Below are 17,127 nucleotides of genomic sequence, written 5' to 3'. Positions count from 1 at the left end.
GTAACGCCACGATAATATAAATATAGGGTGATAAGTTATAGGCGTAAAAACGTAATGATAATATAGTTAGGGAAACCGTTTTCCAAATTCAGATTATTACATCTAAAAATCGATATCGGCTTAATATCTATGGCTGCAGATTTTGTATAGCCAGAATTTAATTGCTTGTCGATTCTCCGTAAAAAAAAATAATTAATGTGCCATTTTTAGGAATGATCGCGTAAAAGATTTAGATTTTTGCTTTTTTAATTATACATACACTCCTTTAAAGCTTTTGTCCCATAAGTAATCACCCTGATAATAAAAATATTCCTTGTTTCTCTTGGTCACGTCATAATTTAGAAAGTACTTTATGGATTTTATTCATCTTCTTTTTATTGTTTTCCTCATGTTTTATAGCGGATTCTTTTTATGCAGCTATCATTCGCAATGTCGATTAATGAACGGCAAGAGCATTAGTTAAGTGTTTATGGCATCAATTTTGAAAATCCATGTTTTTTTATGTTGGGTATCAAAAAGCATAAGACGTGTGTATAAAAAATAAGTTTGATTTACATTAGTATCTTTTGAATTTTCACAAACGCATTTGGCGTAACAGTAAATTTGTCGTGACTGAGTTTTTTTAATTAGATTTTAAAACCTACACTGCTTCAAACTAAAAGACAAATTTTTTATAACGTGCTTCGAAGCTTATTTCTTTAAATAGGAGACGATTTATGACAAACGATTTCGAAATTGTATTTATAACTGATAAAAGCGAGCGTACCTCGTGATTTTGCAAATATCGCAACTTTTCCTGTCAATCAAATCCTCTTTCTTCGCAAATAAGGTTACAAAAAAAACTGTGCGAAATAAATTTGGCCCTGTATTTTTTCTTTGTCGTACTTACGTAATTTGAAGATAAAAAAATGTTTATTTAACATATAAACATATTATTTAATTTAATGAAATGCTAGTAACTATATATTTTCATGAAAGGCCCTATCCTAAATGCAGCTGCATTTACCTATAGAAGGATATTGGTAAAAAAATGCCATCGTTGTCCGAGAAAGACATCAAGTCAAATATAAAACGGGAATAAATGCTAGGAAATTAATATCAAGTTATTACAAAAAACAAATGCGTCTTCACCAAGCAAATGATAGGTACATGTAAACGTATTCTTTCCTCGTTATAACTAAGAGATCTAGATAACAAGTAATTATTTCGACATTAAAACTTTCAGAAGATTAGCAACCGACTACATCTGGGGGTACGGAACTCGCGAGAATCCTCGAGACGGATGCTGAACAGGTATCGAGTGACTGCCTGAGCCCAGATCCCAGTCGAAAAGCTGAGAAAAAAGATGAGTCCATCAAGGATCAGGTAATCATTCATTAATTTGTATGTAGCAGCCCGTGCCGAGGCTCCCAAAGGAGCCCTGTCTTCTCGAACACGCGGTAACTGTAAATACCACTTCGGTAGCAGTGTTAGTCCTGTTAAAAAAAAAGAACATATTTGTGGTTGATTTTAGGTTTATCCATTTATCTTTTGTGCTACGGAACACCCCCATTAAGTCCGCGAAACGGCTTGAATCCTTAATTTGCAATCATACGTCCAAAAACCTTAAAAATAAGAGACTTCTAATCCAAAATGGTCCCATGCCGTCGATTATCTCCACAATTCTTTTTTTTAGAGCTGGCTTATATAACAAAGATAATATTACAAAGCTAATACGTGGGTGTGTGTATTTTGTTTAAATTTTTGAAATGGATGGTATTGATTATGACACGTGAAGACGTGACGCAAATACTTCATTCGTGGCAATGTATTATGACTTTGTTGCTAATTCTAATTTTTTTAATTATCTTAAGGAAGCATGTAGTGATAACATGACATACATAAAATGCCTTCCTCTAAAGATCACCTCCATGACTTTTCTTACGCTGCCACATCTAGCAACTTAGTACTTAAAAATATAATTTATTTTTGACATTCGCCATGAATTACATAATTCAATTGCGTAATTATATAAATAATGAAAATTTTAAATGTAACTTCAACACAAACAAAATTTAACCCATTAGAAGACGAACAGCTTGCTTTCAACAAGCCGAGTACCCTACGAATTTAATCTAGCATGAAAATTGAGTGTCATAATAAATAAAATGGTTAACAAAAGAGATTACTAGAATTGACAGTTTCAAATATCAAATTTTAGCCACTATTATGTTGAAGCAATAAATATGACTTCGCATTCTATAAGCGAAACCGTGCGGATAAAATGCTAGTGCAAATAGCCGGGATTTTTGACAGTGGATTTAATTGAAGCGTATCGACATATCAATAACGGTTCGATTGTTTTCAATCAACGTGTCGGTTAGTCAAAAAACAAACGCTCGTTTTTTAAGCGGACTTAAACTGGATATAAAGGATATAAAGGATAATCCGGAAAATGATACATTTTTATGAAGCGTTTGCAACGATACAGTGAAGGGAATGGAACACAATTACTCAGGGCATAAAGCCGCAGTAAAATGTGTGGGTATATGAAACAATAATTTACTTTTCATTTCTTTTGTTCGTACTGAAAATATGTATATCATTTTCATAAACCAGGCATGAGATTTTTTAATGTAATATAATGTAAATATGAGGAGTGGTAATTAGATTATATATACATTTTGTTTTAAAGAAATGAATTAATTTATGATTAATAATTTTAGTAAAGAGAATGCTTTGAATTTAAAATTCGTCACATATAGATCATTTTTACATTGATAAAAGAAATTCTTTTTTCGACTTCGTGAATTATAAAACACATCCATATCCGGGAGGCAGGTGTAATGTTTCGCGTCTCCTTTTATCAATGAAACACAGTTTTACTATTGTAATAAATGATAGTGCAGAGGGAACACCGAGCACGTATACACGCGGTTACGACCGTGCGTGTGTGTCGTAGTTGGGTTGCGCATATACTACAGGAGGAATCGACTATTTCGGGAAAAAATGTATTTTACGTTCTTACGATTACTAATCGATTTACTAATCGAATAATTATATTTGTTTTACGTAAAAAAACAAATGAACGCACGTTATTTCGATGACGGTAGATGATATAGAGATTTTAGCTTATTATTTATCGTCCACCTCTTCGTATCGATTTCTTTATTCCAGTCGTAATCCTCAGAAAATGGAATTTTCTTTGGCTTGATTTTGCTCCACTTACTGTTCCTATTTTTTGCATCATGTAGCGTTATTTCAAATATTGTGTTAAGTGACAAGCGGATTTGGTGTGACTATTTTGATCGTTTACCTTTGACTATCCAAGTCGCTATCAATTGTTCATGGTCATGTCTCTTTTGAGCTACGTGACCGAAAAACTCCAATACCTGACGTAGAAAGGTAAAAAGTTAAGATTTGATTTGATCGCGTAAAATGATCTTTTTGATGCGGAATGCATTACACGGAAAATGAAAGATGTTTTAATTTTTTTAAAACGATCTAAATCTGAATTCTTTGAAGTTCACGTTTCTAATCTGAACCGATATCGGCAATTGACCGTTTTTATTTATTCACTTTAGCAATTGTTGTTAGTAAAGGTACTCGTGAGGATGACACTATGTATTAATCTTCAAAAGTAGCTCATTTTATAATTTAAATATATGGTAAAACCACTTTGGTATACGTAAATGTTTTGTTTTATTACATAAAACATATTTTCCCTTTAAAGGAGTTTTCTGTGATTCAAGTGTATAGAAAAGTGACGATAATTTCTTTCTTTATACTTAGGACTATTCCCTTTTATGCAAACAAAATAGATGATAGGTCCTTTTTACTTTTTATCGCTGTAGACATTCTTTCGTTTAATGATTCTTTATTAAGTCTATTATGTAAGGTGCGGACCATGTTGATGGTGAATATTTTTTTGTATTTACTTGACGATGTTATTCAATAAATAATTAATCAGTTTATGACTTACCTACCCAACAAAGGTTAAAAATAACTTAAAGTTATTTAAAGTTAGTAACTTAAAGTTATTAACGAATTAAATTAAATTTAAATTTTAAGTTAAAATTTAAAGTTTTTAACGAATCATTTATTATTTAAGCATAAACCAATATTGTTTTTAGTGAATCGCTAACCGGTTTACAAAGTAAGTACATTACCGGAAATTAGTGTAGTTTTTTATAATAACGAATTATGACATAAAAGCAAAAGAAACTTTTTACACGTCACAGTTCTTGGTTATGAACAATAAGACATGAGGCACGCGACTTGTTATTAAATTATAAGGAAAACAAACCGGTAGCTGGTACAATATAAACGAATTTGAAAGGTTTGAAGATTATACACATCAAGGTACACTTATGCCTTTTTTTAACGTGTAGGGTTATTGTTAGGGGAATAGACAGGAAAGGGACCGGCTTGCCACGCGCTATCCAGGTGGGAGTGTGAATCCTTTTTGTGCCGTATCCGTAAAAGGAAATGTTTTTATTTTGACGTAATTTATTGGCAACTCGTTTTAGTGAAGCTTTATTTCCTGTTTAGTTTACTTATCGACCCTTTTAGAAAAGTATTTACAGTGCAGAAATAACTTTTTAGTTTCCTTCTGTTTTAAACTAAATTATATTCAAATCGAACAATCTTACTATGTAAATCTTTATAGTTAGTAATAAGTTTAAAAGTGATATTTTGATAATAATTAAAAGCAAATATTTATTACTAATTAATGAGTAAGGTACTCGACAGTGGGACTCTAAGTTGAATTTTATAATGTTTCTTGCACATTAGCGCTTGGGAGCTGGGTTAGGTGAGGTCATACTTTAGATATATCCTAATCTGCCTAAATTTCTTAATATATTCCTATATATTTGGTTTTTCAATATAATTACGATAGTCATATACAGAGCAGTGTTAGCCTATCGATAGAGGACTGAGACTGAGATCTATTTTTCGACATCATAAGGACCATTTTTTATTTATTTTTAAACATATCAAAATTTTGAACTTATGATAATCTCTACTCTTCTACATCATGGTCATTTAATAATTAAACGAGATTAAAGTAGAGCTTTGCGTCAATTTTGAGCTAACGAAGAAAACTGTATAATACGTATAAAGCCTGTCTTAAAGGCATATAGCGACCTTTCTCGAAACAATATAGTAGATACAATAGTGAAAGACTCATTATTAGCACGTATCTCTAGCTAGATGATGTTCGAGTAAGTAACACGTGTTATATAACGTATGGATTAGGATACTATATTTGTTCGTTGGCATTCACAGCTTTGCCGATTTTGAAGTAGCTGGTCATTGCCGTAACTTGTTTACAATAACAAAGCCCGTAGGCTACGGCAGTTATATTGTTTATTTTAATCGGGGAGGCCAAACTTTTTGGTTGTTCAGAAAGATACTTCATGCAGGGACTTGGCGAGAATGATACCAAAAAGAGACCACTATGACAATTGCTAGATATTTATTTAATTAATTGAAAAATATGATAGAGCAGAATTGATAAACGATCGGTTGCTACTATCGGATTATACCTAAGTTCGTGAACATTTCTGCAACTGCCCAAACGTGTAGCGCAAACTTAACTTCTTGAAGTGTGCAGGTACCTTAACTAGAGTAAAAGCTAAGCTTAAAAGAAAATATGGACGCTAAAATGATTTCGGGCTGGATTTGACATTACTAAATTCGCTGTTTAGATACATAAGCACGGTTATGAACGGAAATCCCAATTAATGAAACGTAATCGGTTTACAACGCCATCTGTGACCAAAATTTTGAAATTGTGATTCTTCTATCTTCAAAAATCAATTATAATTTATTTAGTTTTTACAGATGTCGCTGTACAAAAATGGAACAATATGAATATTCATTTTTATTAATAAAGATAAATATTAAATATTGCTTGATATGGTTTTAATTATTATTGTGTAAAAATAAATGTTAACTCTTATTTAGTTTAATCTATGATTAGTTGTTTTAAACCTATTTATAAGCTGAAGTTATACTATAATCGTTGAAGTACATGCTAACGTAACGTCTTTGTGCGCTCCAAAAGACTTCATTAAACCGAGTTTTAGATTGTCATTAGTTTCCTCAAAACTTAAACCTCAAGTATGGGTTAAATTTCTAACTACTAATATCGTAGTACCAGATTAAGTGCAGGCACGTAAAACTGAATATCTGTCGTAAGTATTCAGAATGTTTGGGATTTGTGGGAAACTTTGCGATGTTTATAGTGAATATATGCACGCCATCAGGGGAATATTACAACCCCTATATTACTTGGATCAGTAAGCGTGCGTAAGTGTAACTAACGTTTATTTACGACTAGCGCAAACTTATTATTTGCGTAATTTTGAGCTACAAACATACAATCACTCGACTATCAAAGATTTACTTCAAAAAGTATGCGAAAAAAATGAATCGTCAAATATGTTGGTTTTATCTGGGAGAGGAGCAGGTTTCTTAAGCAAAGAAAAAGAATAGAAAAATTGCGAGGAAAATAGAAAAAAAAAACGCTCTTCTTTTCCTTTACCAACCGTAGAGCAAATATACACATGTCCTTAGCTTGCAAACACATCACAACAATCTCAACTAAAAATGGCGTGTTACGTTGTAATCCAATAAATCGTGCACCACTTTATTCGGTTATCAAATTCGGAGTGTACGAGAGAGGAAATTTATATTTATCGATATAATTCGAGGTTTATTATCAAGGCATTCAATCAATAAATAATGTTATCGACGTGTGACAGCTTAAGCCGAGGTCCCACCGTGGGGACCCCTGAGACTGATCAGTTCATGGAACGTCAGCCACAGCGAACTGACGAGCATGGCGGCCTCCTAATCCGATGAAATACTAAATGTACTTATTTGGCTTACTTGGTTTCCGTTGAAGTTGATGCTGTTAACCCGGGCTTTTACAGTCTCATCGGAACGGAGTTCACGGAGCGGAAGGATCCGTGAACTTAATGTAGAGATATAAATGTACTTAATGTACAGGCCTAAGCCGTGACTCCTCCAGGAGCCATGGAGATTCGGTAAGCGCCTTCTGTGCCTTGCCGTCTCGTACCCGTGGAATCTGCAAATGCTATTTAGGCAGTATTGAAAATCCAATTGAAACAAAAAACAAAAAAAGACTGAAGACTGCGGTGGCAGCTAGTTTTACGATTACCAATTTACTATTTATGCAATAAAAATAATGTAATTATTGGTATATTATATCTAGGTTTATGTTTTAAATAAATACACCCGTGAAATAATACATTGTTATAAATTATAGTTGGGCGCAATAGGTTAGAAAAGTACTTAATTATTCCTACAACAAATTAATAAACTTATTTCGTAATTTCTGAATGAACACTTTTTGTCAAACGCCGGATTAATAAACAGGTCTGCATCTACTTGTACAAACTTTTAATGAAACTGAACCGCCGTAGCAGTACACCAAAAGTATTAATTGAAGCGCTCATTTTTAATGAAGCCCAGCAATTATTTACAAATCGCGAACGCTGGAAAGTTTCTTGTCGAAGGAACGAAAGTTTTTTTTATTTTGAACAATTTGTTAGCGCACAGGTGTATGGGATTGTCATAGTGAGGAACGTCCAATGCGAAAAAACTAGAAAGATAGTATTTAAATTAACTTTTTATAGAAAAAAATCTAAGACTTTTTGGCATAGCAAATGAAAGTTATAATTTTTATCTATACTCGATTTGGATAAAATTTTATTAAGTTCAACTATGTCGTTACTATGGACTTAAATAGATGTAACTTTCAAAATATAAGTAACTTTCTACCGGTAATGCATATTAAGGTTGTTGTGTAACTTTTTAAGTAAGTTTTTGTGTTCCACTAGAGACTAAAATATTTTAACGATATTATTCGTTGAAGTAGTTCAGTGTAACAACAGTTTGTACAAAATTGTTCTCCCTTATTTGTATTATTCGTTGCTACTATATTATATGAGACTGATTTGTTTCTGCTTCAATCTCTTATTAAAAGCGCGAGCATGGCCAATATCTGAAAGCTGGACTTCAACTCTAACCTAGAATAGTCACACATTGCTACAGAGGTGCTAAAGAAGATTAAAGATTGTTGGTTGTCGTTGATTGTCACTGGAACTTCAGCCTTAACGCGGCCGTTTGCTTATCTTGTAAGTGCTAGATCTTCTGTACGCTGCACTTGATCCGTCATTTGGCAGAAGAACTACAGAACTATAAAACCGCAGCTGCCTTCTTTTATGTCACCTGTTCCTTTTTATATTGTATCGTTAGTAGATTTTTGTCCAAACTTATCAGTTTTTATATATTTTTCCAGCATTACCCTAATTAGACAAAATTATTAACATTAACTAATGAAGTCAAGTCACCTATAATTACTCTGCTAATAACTACAAGAATAATAATAAAATTAGAGTTCTATAAACAAAAGCAGGGGTAATTGAGTGTAGCAAGCACTGTTTTGGCACGGAGCTATGCGCGGAGTATTTCCGTCCTGTTTAAAGCTATTAAAACAGTTCTCCCATATTTTTACTTTTGTTAAAATTTCCTTTAAATACTGAGTGCTCGTAAATATTTAGTGTAACTGCTTTTACCAAGAAACTCATTTCATTCTGAAATTTGCTTTCACATTTATTAACAATTATTATTGATATTAATTTGCAAATTTAAGGTTATCGGAAGACCCTTCTTTTCTTCATCCAGTAGATAGAAAATCTATCAGGAATGCCTAAGTCTAGCAGAGGATGACTCACGGATAAAATTATGATAATGATGGTAAATTTATTCCACCAAGGTTACTAAAATCTGACCGAAATGAATAATGAAGAGATGCCCAAATGTTAAACTTTACATTTGTGATGTCGGTTCAATATATATCTTCTGTATGTAATATGTTAAAACAAGTATATGTTGAAAATGAGACATTGAAATAAAAATGTAAATAGGTATAATGGTGCTTATTATGTAATTTTACTAAATAATTATTAACTACGTAAACATAATGTGAACATATTTTATATTTTATTTTACCCCAATCTAAAGCCACCACTTATAGAAATATTGGTGTATTTTATAAAAAGAATAAATTTAATTATAAAAAGAAACAAATGATACTTGTTTTAACAGCTCCTAATAGTTACGAGACTTTGTATTTCGTGCGACAGAGATAACGTTCTACGAAGCCGAAATAAGCCGATTGTCTCTTTCCCAATGTCGATGTGCAAGATTTTTCGCCTAAGAAGTTTAGCTCTCGGAAAGTTCTTGTCATATAGTTTCATTGCTATTAAACAGTTTAATTTCGTGGCACTTCGTGTCGAACAATGACTGAAGTTCCATAGACATTCTGTAATCTTCTGTAGCAATGTGTGACTATTTTAGGACTAGAGTTCAAGTCCAGCTTTCAGATGTAAAGGGCTGTGCTCGCGATTTTAATAAGAGATTGAAGCAGGAACTAATGAGAATATATAATAAAGTAGCAACAAATAGTACAGTTAGCAGAGAACAATTTTGTACAAACTTTTGTTACATTGAACAACATGAACGCATAATATCGTTACCTACAATATTTTAGTATCTAGATCTAGTTGAACACATTAATTTAATTTAAAATTTATATAATGTAGTTTGCATTACCAGCAGATAGTTACTTATGTACGAAAGGTTAGTAATATCTATCTAAATCTATAATAACGACATGGTTGAACCTAAGAAAATATTATTCAAATCGTAGAAAGATAGAAATTGTACTTCATTTGCTATAAAAAATCCTCTTAGTCTTATTTGTAAAACAAGTTATTCTAAATATTATATTTAAGTTTTTTTTTTTTAAATGTCAAACTTTTAATTTAATTTTTAGTTTAACACGGTGTCAGCTGGCAATGCATTTGCATTTGATGTTCTTCTCTGTGACAATATAGAGAATCCCATACGCCTGTGCGCTTAGAAATTGCTCTAAAGAAAAAACTTTCATTCTTTCGATAAGAAACTTTCCAGTCTTTGCATCTTGTAAATAATAGCTAAGCTTCATTAAAAATAAGCGCTTTAATTAATACTACTAGTGTGCTGCTACGGCGGTTCAGTTTCATTAAAAGTTTATACAAGCAGATGCAAACCTATAAATTATCATAGGTTTTGACAAAAAGTGTTCATTCAAGAATAATGAAATAAATTCAAAAATATGATGCAAGATGAATTGAGTACTTTTTAACCTATTGCGCTCAACGATAATTCATAACAATATATTATTTTACGAGTGTAGTAGCTTAAAAATAAACCTTTAAATGTTAAACCAATAATTATATTATTTTTACGCACAGGTACGAGACGGCAGGGCGTTGGAGCCTAAACCAAATTTTGAGAGCTCCCGGAGGAATCACGGCTTAGGCCTTTTTATTTAGTATTTCACCGAATTAGAAGGCAGCTAAGCTCTTACATCGCTTCGGTTGACGATCCATGAAGTGACCAAACTCTCGGGCCCCTACGAGAAGTCCTCGGCTTGGACTGTCGCTCGTCGATAACACTCGCTTAGCTTTCCGACACAATGGCGCCCTAGTGGCGACAGTGTTCGTACTGTGAAAACCTATTCATGGCAGTCAAAAATAAATTAATAAGAGGTATTTCAGTAACATCTTTTTATAAATTGATTCAATGCCTTAGTAATAAACAATGAATTTACATTGCGAAATATTAGTTTTCTGTTTCGTACATCGCAAATTTGTGAATAACGTGGTACGCGATATATTCCTTGAATTACATCTTAAAACGCCTTTATTGGTTAAGATTTACGTGAAATGTTTGCAAACTAGGGATATCTATTTAATTTGCACTGCGGTTAGTATAGGCTAAGAAAAGCGTTATTTTTACTATATTTCTCGCAAATTTTCTATTTTTTCTCTCTATAAGAACCTTCTCCTTACCTCAGTTAAGGTTTAACAAAAGCAGGCGAATTGTGACATTTGACGATAATTTTTTTTTTTTGTGTTTACAGGTTTAGAAGTAAAAATTTGACAGTGAATTGATTGTACGTTTGTAGATCAAAATAACGAAAAAAAAAATGTTTGCGCTAGGCGTAAACAGGCCTTAGTTACACTTATGCACGCTTACTGATCCAGGCAATATAAGAGTTGTAATATTCATTATGCAGTAAGTTTCGTAGATGCAGCTCATTTCCAACAGGTTTCATTTGAAATCTATAGTGGGAGACCTATGCCAACAGTTGACTTTACATAGCTGAAATGATGATGACGACGGTATGATAGAGAGCACTACATTTAAGATTTCAATAACACATATCAATATGTTTCAATGTCTTATGCATGCACTACTAAAAGGTTTAAAGAGCATATATAACGGACAACATAGTTAATTATTAGCTCATTATATTATGAATGGGAAACTTAACATGAAATATTGTAATTATTGTATAATTCTACTGAACAACGTTATGTTTTACTTAAATAAATAAATCATATAAGTATCTTCTTAAAACATAAATATGCAAAATAAATTAAAATAGCAGGGTTTTATTTATAATAAAAAGTACAAATGAATAATTTATTCCAAATAAAAACAGGCTTTTCATTTTAATGAGAAGTAACTATCACATTTCAAAGAACAGCTGAAGTGCAAAAACTGAAAGTATCCTTCCGAACGAGTTTCCGGGTTATAAAACGCACGGAACAACTCGCAGTACTAAACTTAACAAGCTTTGGGTTATGCAACGTTCGTTTTAAATAAAAATGCGTTTACCAGTTAAAGCCATTTTATAACCATAAACAAGCTGTAGCAGGGGTATGGGGCTTGGTATATAAATTATTTGTATAATTTATATAGACGAAATGACTTTTCTTACATTTATAATATCCAGCAAAAAATATTTAACATATTTATTTACAGCATAGGACCTGCTAAAAAGATTACATTATCGGGATAATTTACTTATGGTTGACCTCCTTAACAGTGAGACGTATAAAGTAATCACTTTAAAATAAGTTAAAGAAATTTACTTTTTCATTTGGAATGTCATGCTAATAGCTTGTAGTAGTACAAAGTCTGCAGAGGTAGATAGTAAACGATAATTAACTTAAATATGTAGTAATCCGAATTGTGAAAATGTTTTTTTCTTACTATATATCAATCCGTTGTTTGTTATTGCTGAAACCATTCATTTTTCATTACACCCTGTGCCACTATAAATTTATTGACAAAAAGTGAACTATACATTTACCTTTTTAAAGTATTTACGCCTGTAACAAATCACCCTGTATTTATTCTTCTAAGCAGTATTTTATTTTATGTTTAAAGGAATGTAAACAGAATATTAAATTAGAAAATTCTCTCATCTGATGGAATATTAAAACTTAGGTCAGTTCCAGGAGCTTACTGTTACTAAAAAGTAATATCTTTTCACTCCGCCTAAACCTCTATTAAACTGTATATATTTAACTGATATAATTTGTGTGATTGACACGTGCATTGAGTTTAATGATTAAAAATCCTAGACATCCTGTAACATATTGTTACGGGAAAAAAAAAAAACAAATTGTTACATTGTGTTGCTAGCTATCAAAGTTATTCTATTCTCTTATTATATTCCAAAACTCAATAAATACTCGTGAGCCCTTAATCTGGCTGAGGCAGAAAGGCAAAGGAATCTACTTTGACGATTTTTTTAAGTTAAATTAAGGTACTTCTATAATTTTATCAGAAAATATCAAAAGTAAGGAAAATAAAAGTTCACCAACCTCTATATATAATTAAAGTATTCATTCAAATTATTCTCAGTAGTATAATGCGAGAAGTAACTTTTCTCATTTTCGTTAAAGGACAAATAAAAATGGCGGCAAATAATAAACTTGTATAGCATTGTTGCGCTGAAATGAGCCAGGGGAGGGTATTTAATTTTCTAAACATTATCTATTAAAAACTTAGAGAAAGTGATTTAATTAACGACAATTCAAGGATATGGTTAGGGTAATTCTCGTCTCTTTAATACTGATACTTCAGGCTCGTAATCTTGTAACAAATCAAAACTAGAAGAAAAGCAATTCAGAATTGTTCCATCACTCTCCGTCGCGGAAAATATTTAGGCACCATTCGCTCTGGTGCGTTGTTTGGATTTTTCCAGAGCCCAAAAATATAAAATGTTTTACGGAATATAAACGGGCAGGACTTCTTTTAGAAATTTTCTTTAATCCTTAATACTTAAAAAGACGTCTTAAATAATTTTCTAATAATTAAACGCTAGTGAGTTGAACTAAATGTATACGTCATTATTAATTATCTATTATTAAACACTAATTGGTGCCTATAGCAGTCGTAAAAATCTTTAATCCGTTATAGCAAATTACTGCTTCTGCGAGAGATCGCCTATGTACAAATTTCTATAACCAAACAGTAGTAGATGTTTCTAAGTGTTAATGTGGAACAGTTTAAACGTATGATTAACTTAACGAAGCTTCAGACTTGCCATATTTCGAAACCTAATACGCATCCATTAAAATAATGTAATGGTGTGAGCTGAGGCTTATAGGGTCTATGCTAAGTGCCTTCATCACTCTGTAACCCTGAGAAAACTATTAATATCAACATGAAAACAGTATTTATTAACGACATAAAAAATCTCTGTGTATATACAAAAACGCGGTAAGATTAATGAAGAATTTCAAATGCTCTAAATATATAATTTACCTACATCAAATTCTCGATTGAATTATGTTTCAGACGAAATTGTAATTTAATATTTAACGCCTTTGTTTCCGAGTTGCGCAAAGGAAGTTACCTATTTCATGTCGCAGACAACTTGAAAGCGATATTTACTGCTTATCGTTGAATAAAATGACGTTTTAACGAGGCGCTTGGCTTTGACAGTTGATACCTTTAACACGGGTCTACTTTGATAGAATTATCTAAAGTTAAATTATACATTGATATAGTCTTTTCAAATATATTAGCACAACGTAGTATTTTTTTAAAACACGAATTTTTCCTTTGCCTTTCTGTCTCGGTCGGATTCAGGGCTCACGAGTTTTTTTTTTGAGAAGAGTTTTGGAATATGATATATCAATAATAAAGTGATGAGATAACTTTGATAGCTAGTAACACGTCCTTCCTATAACAATATGTTACAGGATGTTTAGGATTTTAATTATAAAACTCAATGCACATATGAATTATTATATCAGTTAAATATATACAGCTTACCCGTGATTTAGGCAGAGTGAAAAGATACTACCCTTTAGTAACAGTAAGCTCCTCGAGCCGGCCCGAGTCTAAATATTCCATCAGATGAGAGTATTTCCTAATTTAATTTTCTTATTACATTCCTTCAAACATAAATACTGTACTGCTTGAGAGAAAAAATACAGGTTGAGCTTATTTTATGTAAGTAAATTTATGGTAGTATAGGGTGTAATGAAACTATTCATTTTTTATTCACGTAATGATATTACAGTAATAAAGATCATTTTTAAAATTCGGATTGCTACATATTAAAATTGATTATCGTTTACTATCTACCTCAGACTTTGTACTGCTACATGCTGTATAGTTCAATTGTTGTCAATAAATTTATAATAGCACAGGGCGTAATGAAAAATGAATGGTTTCAGCAATAACAAAAAATGTAATGATAATATAATAAGAAAAAACTTTTCAAAATTCGAATTACCTTATATTAAAATTAATTATAGTTTACTATCTACCCCTGCAGACTTTGTACTGCTACAAATAAAAGACTGTCGCCTTTCCGCAGAAAAAATAAATTTATGTAACATATTTCACAGTGATCAGTCGTAGAGTAAGTAAACTCTCTTGACTGTGTACTCTTTTTAGCAGGTCTTATGCTATAAATAAGTATGTTAGATATTATATGTGGAATAATATAAATGTGAGAAGTTTTAAAAGTAATTTCGTGTAATTATTATACGAAGGCCTATAACTTGTTTATAGTTATGAAAAGGCTTTAACTGGTAAACGCATTTTTATTAAAAACGAACGTTGCATAACCCAAAGCTTGTTAAGTTTAGTACTGAGAGTTGTTCCGTGCGTTTTATAACCCGGAAACTCGTTCGGGTGGATACTTTTAGTTTTTGCACTTGAAATGTTCTTTGAAATGTGATAGTTATTTTTTTCTCATTAAAATGAAAAGCACGTTTTTATTTCGAATAAATAATTTATTTTTACTATTTGTAACATAAATAAAATCATACACTTTTTTTGCACATTTATGAAACAAGAAGTTATTTAATCATTTATTCAAATAAAAATGACGTTGATCATTAGGCTGACTTGTTGAGCGACTGTATGCTTATCAGAATGAACATTAAAATATAAATATAATTTAAGGGATCTTACTGATTTGAGACTATAGTTATTTTTATCTATGAAAGATATTTAATATATTAATAATTTTTAATTTTAGCCTTTAAGTTTAGGATAAGTTATCTCTAGAAAGACCCATAGTTCTACCGATCCGGAAGAGTGATAAATCATTACTAAAATAATTCTCTTCAACAGCATAATGGAACCTTAAATATTACTGGTAACACACCGTTTTTTCGGAAAGAACTTTTCGACTGACACTTCATATTAAAAGGCGGTAAATGTTAAGATAGAATTATGTACACACTCGGTGTTTTTACATCAGACGTCCCTAAAATCACATCACGTTCCAGTCCTTAAACCTCTTAAGGAGCTATTTTAGTAGCCTATAAAAACTGTGGCTACAGTACAATAAATAAAAAACAAAATAAGAAAACAAGTTTTATTTATTGTAACAGATTTTAGTACACTTCCTAACATTTTATTCAACTGTTTATTTTTAAAAGTAATTCATCCGCCGTTTCGGATGGACGTCATTGTTCGATAGTCAAGCTCTTTAATTATCAAATATATATTTACAGACTGTATGTGTATACAGTCTGTCAACACTAGTAGAAATTTATAATTCCATTTTTAAATTTTAGGAAAACATCATAAAAATGCAAATTTAAAATCTACATGTAAATCTTTTTTCCAACAGACTTAGACCAAGTGCCCAAATATTAAGTTAATGATTCGCACCATATGTGGTTAAAAGTTGACTGGAATTTGTTGAAATCCGTACCGTAATAACTGCCATACTTATCACTACTTGATGAGAAAGCGTATCATCTTGAAAATAGAAAATCATCATCTAGACTATGAATAATAAAACTTTTATATTCTATTTCCACCGTATAATATTTTCTTGACGTTTTATTTAATAAATCACTTTAAGGAAATTTCAAAGAGCTATTTTATGTCAGTCTCGATATTAAAAGATTAGATGCGAGCGTTCCTAGTTGCGTCAAAGTTGAGATTCAAGAGTATTTTGCTTTGAAAATGTAGGTAGTAGTTGTATAGTTTAAAGATTGTAATTTTTAATTTTAAAATAAATTTTGTGTTTAACGCGAGCTATTATATTGTCATTCAAATAGAAATTATGTTAAAAATTTAGAACGTTTTCTTTTAATTATTTGGAGATATTAAATTATCTTTAAAGTAATTTGACACAAAACGATATGTAGAGAAATGAGAAGCTTTTATAGGAATTTTAATAAAAATTATGTATTCTACATTTCAGTTAATAATCTCAACACCTCATAATAATAATGTCAATATTATCATATTATGTTATGTTTTCTCATTTACTTTAAATTCAAAAGTATTTTTATTACATTAAATACTATTGTTAGAGATGTTCTATGATTTTTTCTAACGTAGTAAAATGTCTCTGTCATTTGAGAGTGACCTACTATAAACCTGTAATCAGATCCGTTATTGCATACACATGCTTCGCGCATCTGAATCGTACTATTCAGTCTCCAAGGTTTATGCATAGGGTCACGGGTTGCCCCCTGCAAATTAAGGTACCTACAAAACTATAACACCCGGCACATTCAGACGTTGCAGTACCCCGAGACTGATTTAAGTGCTTGAGACACGACGATCTTAAGACAGGCATCACACAAAACATTTCATAACCGTTTGGAAACCTATCGGCCTTCTAGGCCAGCTTTTGTATCACAGGAGTCGCCAACCTCCGATCGTTTTAGATGGAAACGTTGCTGGAGTTTCTTCCGTCACTTCTTCTACCAGCAGTAACGCTTTCTG

The sequence above is a fragment of the Battus philenor genome, unplaced genomic scaffold, assembly GCF_028537555.1.
Source record: "Battus philenor isolate CCGP_79_NKW_IND1 unplaced genomic scaffold, ilBatPhil1.0.hap1 SCAF_15, whole genome shotgun sequence".
Taxonomy (NCBI): Eukaryota; Metazoa; Arthropoda; class Insecta; order Lepidoptera; family Papilionidae; genus Battus; species Battus philenor.
This window is presented reverse-complemented; position numbering follows the sequence as displayed.